The sequence below is a fragment of the Patella vulgata genome, chromosome 3 (assembly GCF_932274485.2).
Source record: "Patella vulgata chromosome 3, xgPatVulg1.2, whole genome shotgun sequence".
Lineage (NCBI taxonomy): Eukaryota > Metazoa > Mollusca > Gastropoda > Patellidae > Patella > Patella vulgata.
This window is the reverse complement of record NC_065881.2, coordinates 70,706,664-70,723,169: the sequence shown is the minus strand read 5'-3', so window position 1 is coordinate 70,723,169 and position 16,506 is coordinate 70,706,664.

The window sequence follows — 16,506 nt, the reverse complement described above, 5'->3', positions numbered from 1 at the left end:
CCACTCACGAGCGGCAAAGTAGGGAATCTTTACGGAGGGTATGGGAGACCTCCCCAAGAAAATTTTGAAAAATAGACTGTCTGAAATGCTGTCTGACAGTATTTAGGCACCGATTGTCGAGATAAATAGAGCTGATCAGATACCGTCTGTCGCATGATCACTAGTCTATCCGACCCCAGAGAGGAAAGTGTCAAATGAACGGACTTGCGAACCTCAACGAATCCCCCGAAAATTTGAAAAGTAGACTGCCGGAAATGCAGTCTGGCAGTATTTCAGGCACTGATCGTCGAGATAAATAGAGCTTACCACATACCACCTGTCGCCAAATCACTAGTTTATCCGACCAGAGAGGAAATAAGTGTCAAAAAGACGGAGTGAGTGAATCAAAGTGAATGAATATTTTCGCCACCATGGAGCTGACCAGATACTGTTTGTCGCAAATCACCAGCTTATCCGAACAGAGAGGGAAATGTCAAACGAAAGGAGTGAGTGTATCAAGTAAATGCATATTCTCGCCGCTTTGAACCTATATACCCAAAAACTTTGAGGATCGTAAAAAGCACTTCTCAAGTGGTTCACGTGTTATTGTTTATAGTAGGTTTACAGCAGGATGGGCTTGGTAAGAAATCACTCAGAATCTACAACATGCAAGTCTATGGCTGAGTGGGGATGTGGGTTTTAATCACCGTAGAAGGTACTGATTACCGAAACGTATCACAAATATATATTTTTTATTTTCCAAAATTATTCGGGGGGGGGGGGGCAAACAGAGGCAGACCAGATATTTATGAGGGGGCAAATGATCCTCCCCCTTGCCCCCCTTGACGCCGTCACTGTCCCCTTATTGGGTATCACTCTTGAAAGGACGAGCGCGTAGCGCAGAAGATTGATAGGGTATGTCCTTTCATTATTCCCAATGTTTCACACCAAATTTGAAAATAGAACGGGTAAAATGGTAGCCAGTTACATAATTGGAGATTATGTGAACAATGTCAATTAACACCTTCCATACATGAAATTGATCAAAACATCCTTATTAACGAATTATTCCTTATCTTATTATTATGACCCACAGATGGGCGACATTGGTCTGAGATATGATGCACTACAGTTATCTGCATAATCTCTTTGGTCATCCGTTGTCTTGAAGAGGGGTATTATAAGCAAGGAATACAAGGGAGATCAGGCAGGGAAGGCGAGAGCGTCTGAGTTAAGATCGGACAGGGGCCATGTAGGTTAGTTGGGAGTTGGCACCCAAGGGTGTCTAGCCAAGCTAGGACCATGGCTCCCTCAACACAAACTTATTACGGAGTCTTTAAAGATACATTATGGGAGATAAGATAACGAGATGGCTGTTCTCGCTATAATAGTTAAAAACTAGATAGTGTAAAGGTAATTTGCTGAAAATTTCAATCAAATTGATCCACCATGAGCCGAGAAAGAAGCTCGTGAAATTTTGGCATAGTCTCGGTCATCATTACTAAAATCATTAATATAAACAGCAAGTCTAGATTATCCACTTTTTTTGATTTAACTATCAACGGCCGTTAGCGGCATATAGGAATCTAATCCAACCAACATCGAAGGCTAGCCTTGACATCGAGAATTTATTATGGTCTGGATAAGTTAATTAATGTCTAATTGATAATTTAGATAACATTTCAGGCCTAAAGAAAGACTTGTAATAAGCAGATTTTGCTCTTGCATAGTGCATGCTTAAGTTTTGTACATGATATGTTTAAAGAACAATAAAAGTATTACATGAAGTTAAACCAGTGTTGTCATCAAGAACCTGACATAAAGACCCAATACTGTAACAAGCCTCTATTGCGTTCAAAAGACCATTGTAGATAGATGGACACGTCATTATACGCCCAAAAGTGGGCTACAAATAAGATTTGTGGCGTTGTCTTCTGAGGTTCAAGCTGTCGTTTATCCATGCTTTCAGAAGTTCGTAACGCATGCGGTAAGGTTGCCGTGCTATCGACCCTAAAAAAGAGTACTCAAAGGACAAACTATACCGTGCTATCAATCTCTATTGTAGTTCTTGAGAAACGGTAAAATCGCGTAGGACGAAGTCATCTAGTTCCCGGAAACAATATCAAGATAGCCTTATAGGTATTGCCAATACAACTTTATTGATAAGGAGATCAAACCAAGTTTATAAAAACATTTTTTTACTTTTACATTTTTTAATTCACAAAATAGTCCCGGAAATCAATATTATATATCATCAAAATTTTATAATGTAGAACAAATTAGGCTTAACGGATTCAGTAACAGTGGATCATGATTAGCCTAATGTACGTACATTGTGCGTCCCTACGGATTTATCGTCTTATATTAATTACTTCTGATAATGAAATATTCACAAGAAACGTTCTTATCTATCGATTTTATCGATAAAACTGTCAAGTGCATGGTAGTCACGTTATTAAATATGTTTGAGGAGAGCATTCTAGTCAGTGGAGTGACATAGGCGTCAATTGTGCAATCAGAAAGCAATCAATACGCTGCTTCGGTTTTCTCTTTTTTGCGTCTTTGAATTGCATCAGCCAGATTTAACTGATTTATCGACTAATGGTTAATTAACGTACCCATTTTCATTTACAAGATCTATTTTAGTACAATAACGAACTTGAAGTAGAGCGGAAATGTATGAGGTGAATCAAGTTCTTTCATAGTAAGATGACCATATTTGGTTGAAGAATATGACGTCATTATTGACGCTCCCACGCCCTTTCATTCATAAACTTGTGAAAAGCAAATTATATGAATCACTGAGGGTAATATTGTGACGGGGACATCCATCCATTGACGTGAAGGATAGAGCAGTAATTAGTTAGGTAAATAATGAGAGCTTCAACGGAAATTGTAAGAATGGGCACGGAAGTTTATATCACAAATAAAGGTATGGCGATAAAAATGCTAAACCAGTAAAAGTTTACTAGAATAAAGACACCAAGTTCTTTGTATCATTACCTACTTGCGTATTATACGAACTATTCATACTAAAATTTAATACAATGGTCAATTGAGATACATCATAACAATTATAAAATTACGGAATGTTGATAAAACGAATTGAACTTTTGGGTACATATGAGCTGTACAAAACTACAACCAATTTTTAATAGTTCGAGAACTCGCCGCATACCGCCAATAACTACGCATTTAGCAAAATGTAAATTTTATAGAAATGGAGAGGTCAAACCAAGTTTGATCAAGGGCGATATTGATATCAAAAATATATACTCTTAGTAGGGGATATTCAGAAACAATACAAAACTGCGGAAATGCACTGCTGTTTTTATTAGAGGTAACCAGTGTATGTTAATAACAGGCCAATTGCCTACACATGAACATAAACAGTTCATATGGGCGGCTTATCTGACGGCCCCATTTCACTCGCAAAGAAATACACCGTCAAAAGTGAAAATGGACGTTTTTGATTTTTGTCTTAATAATGAGTAATTGCCCCACCAATCCTCAGACATTCAGCAATTCGTAGTGGCATGCTCCTAATCAACCGTCCAATCACGATTTGGGGCAATCTGACCCACTCCTCTTGCAGTGCCACGGCTAATTCTTGAAGTGTTGTCGGTTGTCGGTTGACGTTGACGTCGACGAACACGTCTCCCGATCAAATTAAACGATAGGAAAGCAAACATGGATAGGATAAACCAGCAAGCGGCAGTTTTCATTAACCCCTCCGTGAAGTGTCAAATTTGAGAATGAACCCCTCACACGTGTATGTCGCACATGCAGCTCAGTGGTTCTGTTGGGGCGATAAATTCTTCATCTGTGAACATACTCTCAAAGCTTGTCAGGTGTCCATGACTATTTATCATATCACAACCTGCATAGGTATTTGCATTTCACTACTTTTTTGAAGAGTATATAATTTGTATTAATTAGATATATTTACAATATGATATTGATATTTACAAAATGTATTATTTAGATATTAGTTAAAATATGTAAAAATCTGATATTGAGGTAGAAAGCAGTATACACTAGGTATGTTTCAAATGCACGGTATGCATTAGATGTTTCAGGAACCGTCCTATGTGAGACTAAGGCGTCAAGTCGTTTTCTTATGAGTAAATTCATTCACTTGGTGCTTATTGATATAAGATCGCCGTTCCAGTTGTTTAAAGACATATTCAAGACTAGTTTGCATACACTCTCCTTATTCTGTAAAAAATAGCACATTAGTCTTAAAATGTTCTTTAAAGCAATGACTAAAGTAGGTGTAACATTAGAAATGGGAGGTAGCATCAGTTGTTTTAAAAAGTACGAATACTCCAACGTTTTAATGACACTCCTTACAATATAATCTGGGACTAATTAAATAATACAACATAGTCGAAGTCATGAACTTTACATAATTTAATTAAAGAATTAGGTCGATTAGTTTCGTATCTACTGGTTTACTGAGGAAATAACCAATAACTATTGTTGACCTACTTCACCACTTGTAATATATTATCACATATGTAAAGGTGGCATACCATACTACATATTAACCTAAGCCTTGACCTCTGTCCTACATTGGGGTGGGGTGGGGTCGTTATCGCGTGCGAGTTGTATCATTAGGTCTGTCATTGAGTGAACTGGCGTAGTTTCGATTTTCCGGATGTACGTGACAAGGAATTTGTCGCCTGTCCAACCCTGTGGGTTTCCTCCGGGTCCTCCGGTTTAATCTCACTGCTAAAGACCCCTACGCGCAAGCGAATTATTGAAATAAAATTGAACCATATGCAGACCCGAAATGACCAAGTTTATGTCGAGTGGGCGCTAAAACCATTTCTCTGTCTCTCCTATATAGAAAACGTACACTAGATCACCATTTGTCTCTGTAACTACACTCAAACTTTTCAAATACAAAGCTTCTGTTTAAGGTAAGAGAACAGGTAAGAGAAAACTCGGTTCGATACCATGAAACTACCCGAGGACTACGTTCCTCTTCAAAAGACCTCCTTGTCACACCACCAACACAGATCGAACCCGGCAAAAGATCTTTTGCGTTTGCAACACCATATCTCTGGAACCAGTTACAAATTAAAATTAGACATCCCAAATCTATGGAAACAGTCAATTCAGCATTGAAAACCCATCTTTTTCAAAATAGTTTTATGTGACCAACATGATAATACTTGAAAGCGCCTTATGTTAGGTTCCCACTATCACGATTCGCGCTACAATTGAAATCGTGGTTTTAATCGTGGAGTAATCTTGGTGATCCTATCGGGTCTTATAATATATTGAGGTCAGTCGTGACAATCGTGCTCTAAATAAATCCTGATATTATTATTATTATAATTATAAGCGGTTTCTCATATGTGCGTCGGACAGTACCAGCAAATATATGTCGAATTAATTTAAGTTGCCTCACCCACCCGCTAAAAGCGCTTCTCTTAAAGAAGGGCTATACTATATACCGGAAAACACCATGTTATATTTTTTTTTTTCTTCAGAAACAATAATACCAGAAGCACCATCCAAGGAAGACCATCAGCGCCACCAACACCAATAAACAGTGAAATCGCCTTTGTATATAAATCTAATGTATTCTATGTATTTTTAATAAAACTAGGAAATATCACGAACTAATTTTTCATCATCCTAGGCCAGTGCTTATGTGGAGACTTAACCTCTCCCCCAAATTCTTAAACCTAACCCAGGCACACAGAGGACCAGGCTCCCGGTTACCTATTTAGGGTGCCAGACCCCATTGTGTACACGGAACGTCAGTGTTTGGTTCCATCCGAACAACTAGACAAGGTTTTTTGCCAGGTCTCCCGCTCTGCACCACTGACAAGGGGAAACCTCATCAGAAAATCTCAAGGACACGTATTGAACCACCAACCCCGAGCGCAAACAGTCACGACTACTTCACGACAAAGTGCAGGAGAATCCCAGCCGAGGATGTTGGTTAATGTCTAAGATGTATTGACATGAAATACAATGGGGTTGAACGTTCTACTGCTCTGTATTGACTGGGTTAATGAAGACGGGCATAGCTAAACAGTGTGCTGTAAGGGAAACTTTTATTTCGAATTCCAACTGTCACTGGCTCTTTTACGTGCACATCAATGTGTACATGGGATCTAGGTTTTTCGTCCCATCCGAACGCCTAGACGATGCTCCCTGTCACCCCCCCCCCCCAGCCTGCACTACTGGCAAGAGGAAAACAAGCCGGAAAATCACGAGGGGCTTTCTCGTTCAACACCTGACGCGAACACAAGACCTCATGGTTAGCGAGCCAGCGTCTTACAAACTGAGCCACCTCGGCTCCTTAAATAATATTGACAGAGAAGAGAAAGAGAGAGATAGAGAGAGAGAGAGAGAGAGAGAGAGAGAGAGAAATGGGGTTTAACGTCCACTCGACACAAACTAGGTCATTTCGGGACTAACATATGGTTCAATTTTATTTCCATAATTCGCTTGCGCGTAGGGGTCTTTAGCAGTGGGAGGAAACCCACGAGGTTGGACAGGCGACCCTACTCCTTGTCACGTACAACCGGGGAATCGAAACTACGCCAGTTGACTCAATGACAGACTTTATGATACAGCGCGCACGTGCTAACCATTCAGCCATCCAACCCCCTGACAGAGAAGAAATCGGTACGGTAACTATATATAGTTTTAATTGTTTGATACCTCCGATAATCCTCTTAATTATTGACGTCATGTCTATTTCATTCAAGCATCGGAAGTGTTTTACTTCTGAATTTAAGATAACTGTCAATTTCAGTGATGTCAATACGGAAATATCCCCGTTTACTATTGAAAATCACTGATTATACTGAAATATCCCCGTTTACTATTGAAAATCACTGATTAAACTGAGTCCCAAGTTGTGAATCGTGTTTCTTTATATAGTCATACTTGGTCAAAAGGAATAACAGATAGTGGAAGGTGGTGGTTTTCAAATGTGTATCTGGTCATATTCTTGGGAATGTAGCAACCGATTTTAATTACGTCATATTAAGTAGAATTCCTAGTTGTAAATATACGAGCGACAAACATGAAATTGGAAATGTAGAAACCCATTTATTAAACTTCTTCAATGTAAATTTACCATCGAAATGCTTCATTTGTTCCCACCCTAAGCCATCCTAAGCTAGGAAGGAGTGGGTTTCCCTCAAACATTTGATGCAAATCGCGCCAGTATCGGCAAATTTTACTGTCCATCACAATTCATTGATCAAACATATGGTGACTGTTTTGTGTGCAGTGATAGGTAGACTGGCTAATTGTGCTCCGGCAACTTGTTTAGTCTGACCTGTCTTCGATTTCCAACTGTCAAGGGCTCTTTTAAGTGGCCTCGGGTTTTATACTTCCGAACAAATAGGCACAGTTGCTTTGTCAGTTCAACAAGCGCCTGTAAAACCAAGGCTGGGCTTGGAAAAATACAGAAAGTTATTCTCCGGCTTCACTGAGATTTGAACCTGGAACATTCTAATACGGCCCCCTTAAATTTATTTAAATAACAGTTTTATCCTACATTATCCACTTTTATATAATTTCCATTATAAATATTACTCTTAAATAGAAAGTTGTATCTATATTTAATGAGCTCTATGTATGGAAAGGTATTTATAAAGATATTAATAATTCCCTACGTGCATTAATAATTTTTATTTTAGTAGATTCTTGAAGCGAAATTACAAAAATATATTTTATTGTGCATTTTCACTCTAATTAGATTTATTTTAGCTCCCTGTAATAATAATAATAATAATAAAAATAATATAGATATTTATATCGCCTAGTAATTACGTAATATGAGAAACTGCCCAAAGCGTCGACCACAAATAAAACACAATTAAATATGCAGTATGTAAGAGCTAATTTTGCCATATTGTTGGCTTGGTTCGTTTTAAACGTAATATAAATTATTTATTAGGCAGTTATTCACATGAAAAGCCCCCAGTCTCTAGACTATCGGATGGCTGTGATTTTGATAATTTAATGTAATAATGGATAATCGAGATTTTGTTTACTATCGTATCAATGACACCCGATCGAGACTATTGTCAAAACTTCAAACACACCCATAACAGAGTAATTATCATAACTATTATAGCAAGAACGGTCAGCTCTTCGTCTAACTCTTACTTAATGCACCTTTAAAATTTAAAAACCGCTGAAACGTTTTTACATTTGATATAATTTTGAATAAAATTTGTATTTGGGGGGGGGGGGGGTGCAGTGAAAAGGCACAGAGTTATATTATATGAAAATGATCTTGCCCCAAAGGTTTTCAGTTTGAATTAGAAAGTATCTAGAAAAAAGTGATTAGCAGAAGGTAAAGACAACTTCACGGTACATCATGATGGACTAAATTTAGGCGATACGGCCAGGCGAGTGTATTTACATGTACGTTCATGAATCCTTGGCCAGTGACATATCTTTATATTCCGACAATCTCAGCCCCTTTTGATATTTGCGCATTTCAGACCATAACTTTCTGGATTATGGCCCCTGATCATTCAAAAATCGTTTTTGTTTTTAGCTTGTTCTCTGTCCATCTCTTGCAAAATGTGGGCGTATCCTGCTTAAGTCTGAGGAAACCAATAGTGCGAGGTCCTGCATCAATGACTCACATGACCTTTCTCCAGATTCTTTACCGTTGAATAATATTAGATACATCAGTCAAAATATTAGATATATATGAGCCATTAGGTATTTAATATTTCTTCGGACGTAGTGGGGATCCGAATAAAATGTTTTATGTTGTCTCCCTATTGGTCATCGATCGGTAACTTGATGTCATTGATACAACCTGTCAAAATTTAACTTATTTTGGAATGACGAAGGATAAAAGATGTGTCATCAACTTGACTTGATGGTTCACAAACCGTTGGCCTATTAGTAGCTTCACAATGGAATTTAGTGTATAGACAGAAAAGGGTCAGGCCAAGAAGGGACCCATGTGGGACTCGACAGGACACGGACTCAGATACGAACCACAACTGACAGACATGACCAATTGACTTCTTTTGGAACCAATATCATAGTTATCCGGGAGTCGAAATATTAGCTGATCGTTACCAATCGTGCCAAATGCTTATAGAACATGCGGGACAACCAAAGACACGCGAAGATCCACAGGTAGCACTGTTGAAGCCAACAATACATTTAGTGATTCGTTGCATTCTAGAAGCCGTGACTGGGTTATGAAGATAACATCATAGTCGAACTGGAATATTAATTGTTCCCCGTCCGTCACAATTTTTTGATACGTTTACCCTTTTGTTTTTTTTTCTGGGAAACTCGCCGGCCATTTTGAATGTTACGTGATGTATCCTTCCGTCGGTCGCTTGACAGAGCTCCGAGGTGGCGGCTCAAACTCGCGTTTCTTTAGAAATTTCGCGTATCTAGCCGAATCACCCACATTGCGCACTAAAAATAGTTCCCAGTAAATCATCAAATCGGCTGTTTTCGAATGAATTTTTGATGCCAAGATGTGGCAAATGCAACCGATGCCCAATTGTCGAAAAATCGGCAGCATTTCATTCAAACAAATCCGGCCAATTATGAGCCACAGGGGGCGGGGCTAGGAACCGATTTAAGACTAATTAATAGACGGCGAGTTTTCTCTGAGATAAACTTGAGTTAACATACCTGTGGGAGCCGAGATTGACTTTTTGGGACACAACAAATCTCTTGAATTGAGCAGTATAGATTCATTATACCAACAGCTTGACTAAGTTCAATGATGAGAATTTTCGGCTAAGACTAAGTAGCGATAAACAATTTGATTGGTGAAGACTTTGGAAGATAACAACTCCGCTTCTTATCGCGGAAGATTGTTTAAACTTGGTGTAGATGTTCATTAGGTGGATGTATTGACTGGGTTTTATGAATTATATTATCGGCTAAAGCTAAGCAATTTTATTGATCGGTGCTTTGGGACAAGATAACTTTGATTCTAACCGATGGAGAGTGATGAAACTTGGTGTATAGTTTCATAACCATGTACTTCAAAACCATGATTGAGTTCCTTCGTGAACATTTTTTGCTTAGACGAAGATTAGAAAATCAGTTTGATTGCTCGATACTTTTCTAGTGTCTTCTATTTATTTTGGGGTGTCGGCGGGGGACACCAGCCTCACTGCTGGCTTGTTTATTAATATGTGTAATCTGGATGATAGAGCATTCTATAAATCATATTGTTCAATGTTCGTGGAACGTCTATTATCGTAAGCCGAGCTAGAGTGTAAGGCGCTTGTCCCGTCTCTTTCCATGCTTAGACTCTAACCTAACTATACGTGGCCCTTGATTATCTCATCAAATACGTCGAAGACTGATCAACATCAGTGTCTAATGAAGATTTTCCTTCACTAAGCTAATTACAATGCACAAACAAGCGTTACGCCAAAACAAAATAGAGTGAACTAATTAAAGAACGCTGAATATTTGGTGTGTGTACCCTTGCATGACTTCAATACTTCAAACCAGATTTGAAACAAATCCAAAAGACTAGCCTCTATCATGTTCACAAAGTGTTTGGAAAAGGGGTTGCAACTTTGGAACTCTGATCATGGTGCGTAGGTTTACAAAATCGTCTTTCTGATTGTTTTATTAGTATATTTCTGATCTCGATTTTACAGGGTATTAATCAATCCATGGTTTAACAAGATGCTATTTTTTAAGTGCTCAGAAATCGAGTCTAAGAGTCAATTTTCCAAATTTTCTGGTGGAGAAATTTGATAACTTTCCCTTGAGACCTGTAGCGTTTACAAGGTTTTCGGAAAGAGGGGTATAACGGAACGCCGTAGAGCACGAATATTGATAGGTTTCGTCCGTTCATGACCACAATGATTCCCATAAAATGTTAAAAAGATCCGTTAAAAACTACACCCGTATCTAGTTCACAAGATTTTCGGAAAAGGGGACATAACTCTGCCTCTATAAAGCTGACGGACGGACATGGCAACGACATGTGTTGAATCGAACTTAAACTTTACCGTTTGTGTTGCAAGCCGTCCAAAATAGTCCCCAAACATGTTCATGAATAAAACGGACAGGGTTAAAAGCTGATCAGAGCTATGTTGCATTAATAAATCGATAAACCCCTTTCACTATTGAAAACATCCCTTGAAAATTGGGAGCCACTATGGGTCGGTGAATATGGCCCCAGCTCCATAACTTTGGCCTCTTACCACTTCGCTAACGAATTATTGAAAAAAAAAATTGCACCAACGTGTTTGTCCCTAAAATAATTCAGAAGGCTACAATGTGGGCGTGGGCCATTTCAGTCTTTCAGATAACAATGGATATTGTGAGTAGACGAGACATTCAAACAACTTTGGCATTTTAGATATTAATAAACTGTATATACACGGTATATGACACAAATCTTTTGCTTTATATTTGACTTACATGTATTTGAGATAATAATGTGTACATGCATTGGCAAATACGGGTTAGTTTTGTTATTTAGCGTGTACACAATTATTCTAAATGTGCACGTCCCTTTGTCCTTATATCTTTATTTCATTTACTCTATCATGTATGCATAATACTTGCCTGACTTCCTTGTAGTCATCCCGAATTTTTGTTTTGAATATTCCATGTTGTCAAAGTTCTTATGAATTCCGTATAACCATGGAGACCTTATATTAGTAGTTTATTTACCTGGTGAATAAATAATTCGATTCGTGGGTGGTATAGAAAAACCTTGATCAAGCTACAGAAATAATAAATTGGATTAAAATGCTGGTCAGTAAATTATTGCTGTGTAATATCGATCAATAAATCGATCCTATATTGTGAAAGAATCACAGATTATCATGCCATATTAGTTAACCAAGCATTCACACATTTGCTTTTACATAATAAGAACATGAACTGTCTTCGTTAATGACATTCTTAGGACATATTTATATTTCTGTAACAGAAAATAAAATGGGGTTCAACATCCCTCTGTTCTGCTTTGACTGGACTAATGAAGAGAGGCATACGCTATGCAGTGTGCTATGAGTGAAATTGTACATGGACAGCGGCGCTAAGGTCTACTATCGAATTCCAACTCTCATGGGATCTTTTACGTGCACCGTCCTGCACCATGGGAAACCACGCCGGAAAATGGCAATGAACTTTCTCGGCTAACACCGGGAGCGAACCCACGACCTCCTGGCTAGCGAGCCAGCGTGTTAGCAACCGTGGCTCCGTAAGTAATTACAATATTGTCAACATTGATTATGCTGTATGACAAATAATTATAAGTGTGGAGATGCTAACATTAATTGCGATACCGATGTTTTCCGCTGCACATATTAATTGCGATACCGATGTTTTCCGCTGCACATAGCTTTAAGTAGGGGCGATGGAAGAAGGCTGACTGATAGAAGGGTATTTTCTCTATGTTTATGCCCCGATTCTATCCCGTTCCGAAAGATGCCGTGTGATTGGACGCTAGCCTCTACCCCCCACCCCCTCTGTGTTCTGTCTCAATGTACTTATATAAGAAAGAACATCATTTGACAACCTATTTGAATATTCCAAACAGACATCTTTTTAAAGTAAACGAATTGGTCATCAATATAGGTTTGTGGACGCGATAGAGGCTTTAGTTTTGGACATATTATTTGTTATTCGCTCCGAGCGAATTTAAGGGGGGATATTGAAATGGGTTCCGTCCGTCCGACCCGATTTCGTTTCCGGAGCATATCTCACAAACCGTTCAAGATATCTTTTTGAAACTTTATACACACATCAACACATTACAGTAGTTGTGCCTTTTGCTAATTTGGATTATCTTTGAATTATATTTTTTTTTGTGTTTCTATGGAAACAAATTTCACTTAGTTTTTGGTGTACAATTTTGTTTCCAGAGCATATCTCATAAACCATTAAGATATCTTCATGAAACTTTGTACAAACATCAACCTGTGATAGTAGGTGTGCCTTTTACTCTTTAAACATGATCGAAACCACAGTTTACATTCATTTGAAACATTGGCTTCACGGGAGAACGAACAATTTCAATATTCGGCGTTTTACTACAAGTTTTAACGGATTTGTTTTCAAATTTGGTGTCCGCATTGTGGTCATGAGAGGAAGAATTCTATCGATACTCAGTATTCCAGGACCTTCCGTTCAGAGGTTATCCGCCTTCTCGTTGCTGGGAACCTTGTGAAAACCACATCTGTTTTTAACAGATTTGGTATTTGATGCGAAGCATTTTGGCCGGACATGAGTGGCCGAAGTCTATCGTATATATTCAGCGTTACAATATCTTCCGTTCCGGCTTCCCAAAACCGCGTAAACATAGATGGTAAAGATTTAAATATATTCTTGTCAAGTTTGGTGTGCAGCAGTGGAATGATGAGCGAAATTGGTATTCAGCATCCTTCCGCTACTACCACTTTTCCGAAAACCCTTAGAGGCTACAGATTGTTTTTCAAATTTAGTTGAGCCTTTGGGTCATACGAGAACGAATCTAATATCGATATTCAGCGTAGCGCGACCTTCCATTCCAGACTTATGTCCGCTTTCCCGAGAACCACGTGAACGCGATAGGGGCTAGTGTTCAAATCTGGTGTGAAGTACTTGTGTCATGAGAAAGCAGACCCTATCCACCCAGGGTTCCGCGACCTTCGTGCCGGAGTTTACGCCGCCTTTTCCGAAAACCTTGTTAACGTTGAAGGCATAGAGGGCCCTTATCAACTTTAATCATCATGGAAGTTTTCTTTTGAAATAAGCTGCTGTGTAGGGCTATCTTCTATAAAAAAATATCATAAGCAAAATGACCAGAAAGCAACACTGTTGTTAATAAATAATTAAATGTACATAAATGTGAATATATGATTGACATGTATAATTTGAACAAAATTAATAGAAAACATAATGTAAATTAATGGATTTTATAATTAATAATTAAAACACACCCTATATCTGATTAAAAGTAGATATTATAATAGATAAAATAAAGTTATATGTGATTTATTATTAACATGATTTATAGCCACACAAGATAATATATCCCTTGTGTCCAGCAGCAAAAAGCCTCCACATAAAGTATTAATAGGGCAGGTCTTCTTGTTACATTGAGAAATGGGTTTCCAATTTCCTGAAAATATCGAAGGTGAAAGCTGCAAAATAACATAATTAATGGTATCATTTATTATGGTAAATCAACATCGGGTTCATATAGCCATTCCCTCATTATCAATGTCAGTGCTTAATTATTCTATAGTATTTTTCTATAAAGGATCGATAGAGGTTATTCGCCTCGAGTTTTGTCTACTGAAGTAGACTCAATCGGGTCCATTTAGCTCACTCCTTCTCGAGTACACGATACCTCTTTCCCTTAATTCGAAAGTCCATGTACCTGTACACTTAATTGTACATTTGCACAAGTTAATTAGTCACTACAGTTCCTTGATTTAAAATTATCGAGTATGAGATTTTTTAAAAAGAATAATGCCTAGAATCGTCTAATTATCAAAATCTAAAACCCGTCATATATCATAGTGTATACTTTTTACTTGATTACAAAAGGGGGTGGGGGTAGAATTGTTCAACGCGTGTGTGCGCTTTAGATCGTGGTTTCGAACGTGAGTTACATGCCAGGTTACTTCATGCTTCACAACGAATGTCACCGTGCACTACATAACATGTTACCTTATGTATCACAACGAATGTCACCGTGCGCTGCATGTCAGATTACTGTATGTATCACAACGAATGTCACCGTCCGCTACATGCCAGGTTACCTTTTGTACTACAACGAATGCCAGGTTACTGTTTGTATCACAACGAATGTCACCGCCCGCTACATGCCAAGTAACTGTATGCATCACCACGAATGTCGCCGAGCGACATTAAATTACCTTGCACAATTCTACCGGAACCCTATGGCAACTGTCTAGACTCGAATATGGGTATACAATGTCTTAATAAAGGACACCAGGATTCGACATACAACGCACACCGTGTCATTATCCAGATTTCGCTCTGTGCATTCCATCCTAACCTGAACGTAAATGTGTTTTTAGCGGTATGTGGCTCAGGAATTGGTCGATAGTTGGACTTCACTTGCACTCAGAATAATATAGCAATGCCGCTTGCAATAAAAATTGTTTCTTTTACATACTTGAGATTTGGTAAATAAATGAGATTACTTGTAATTCCAAACTATAACAGAAAGCTGGGTCTTCTATTACATCCCGTTTCTCATGTATACTTTTTCTATTACAATTAATACGTCTGCATACAATTAGTACGTGTGCTTTAGTAGAATTTCGAGGTGTCATCAACGGATTATTAGAGATGAAACGTGCAATCTATAGAAACTAATCATACCCTTTAGTTTATGCATTAACTGCGTTTATATTGCCTAATTAATGTTTGCACGCCAAAATTGCAATCCATTTTATTATAGACAATATTATTGAATTTTATACCATGTCTAAAATACAAAGCAATATGTGCTATGAAACCAGAATAACCCAGAGTGATATTATTGGTTCTATAAATATTTATGTACGTTGCATTCTTTATTTTATCAAAGTTAGGTTTTTGTTCATAGCACGACTGCGGCATACAACAGAATTTCCAACTACACATGTATACACATTGTGCAATACATAAATAAATGTTAGACGCGGTGAAAGCAGATGGTCGCATATAGTAAGTCATCTTTGTTTTTATGCAGGATGGAGGGCCTTACAAGGACAGCGGTCTAGTTAGGATGGGACGAAAAACCTAGATCCCGTGTACACATTGGCGTGCACGTAAAAGATCCCTTGGCAGTTGGAATTCGATATAAGAGTAGGCCGTAGCGCCGCTGCTCGGGCAAAATTTCCCTCATAGCACACTGTATGGCGTATGCCCGTCTTCATTAGCCCAGGTTAGGAGCAGAACATTAAACCCCATTTCATTTCATTTCATTTTTTTTATCTAGCCGTCACAACTTCCCTGTAGGTATAAAACAGAATATTGACCTCGAGCAGTGGATCCCGAATGTTAGTTCTACATGCGGGAATCGACATGCGCAACTGGAGAATTTTGCCCTGTGCTCCTACTGACTCCTAGTGAGAAAGATTGCATACTGTATGATTTGACTCAAGGTACAATATTTTGGATACACAATTACTGAGTTTAATACTAAGCGACGTTTCGACGAGGATGCTCTCGTCTTTATCAAGCAAATGATACAGGTATGTGGATAGTAGGCAAATATATACAGAATATGCAACAAAAATAACAATAAAATACAACTAAAACTTAATTTGCCTACTATTATTCACATACCTGTATCAGTTGCTTGATCAAGACGAGAGCATCCCCGTCGAAACGTCGCTTAGTATTAAACTCAGTAATTGTGTATCCATAAAGTTGTACCTTGTGTTAATATGTTCTATTACTAAATGCCAATCAAAGAAGATGATTTGATTATTTATACAACCTCTAAACTGGAAATATCACAACAGATGTAAACACAAATAAAATCAAATCATAACTTTGTTTAGTTTTTATTCTGAT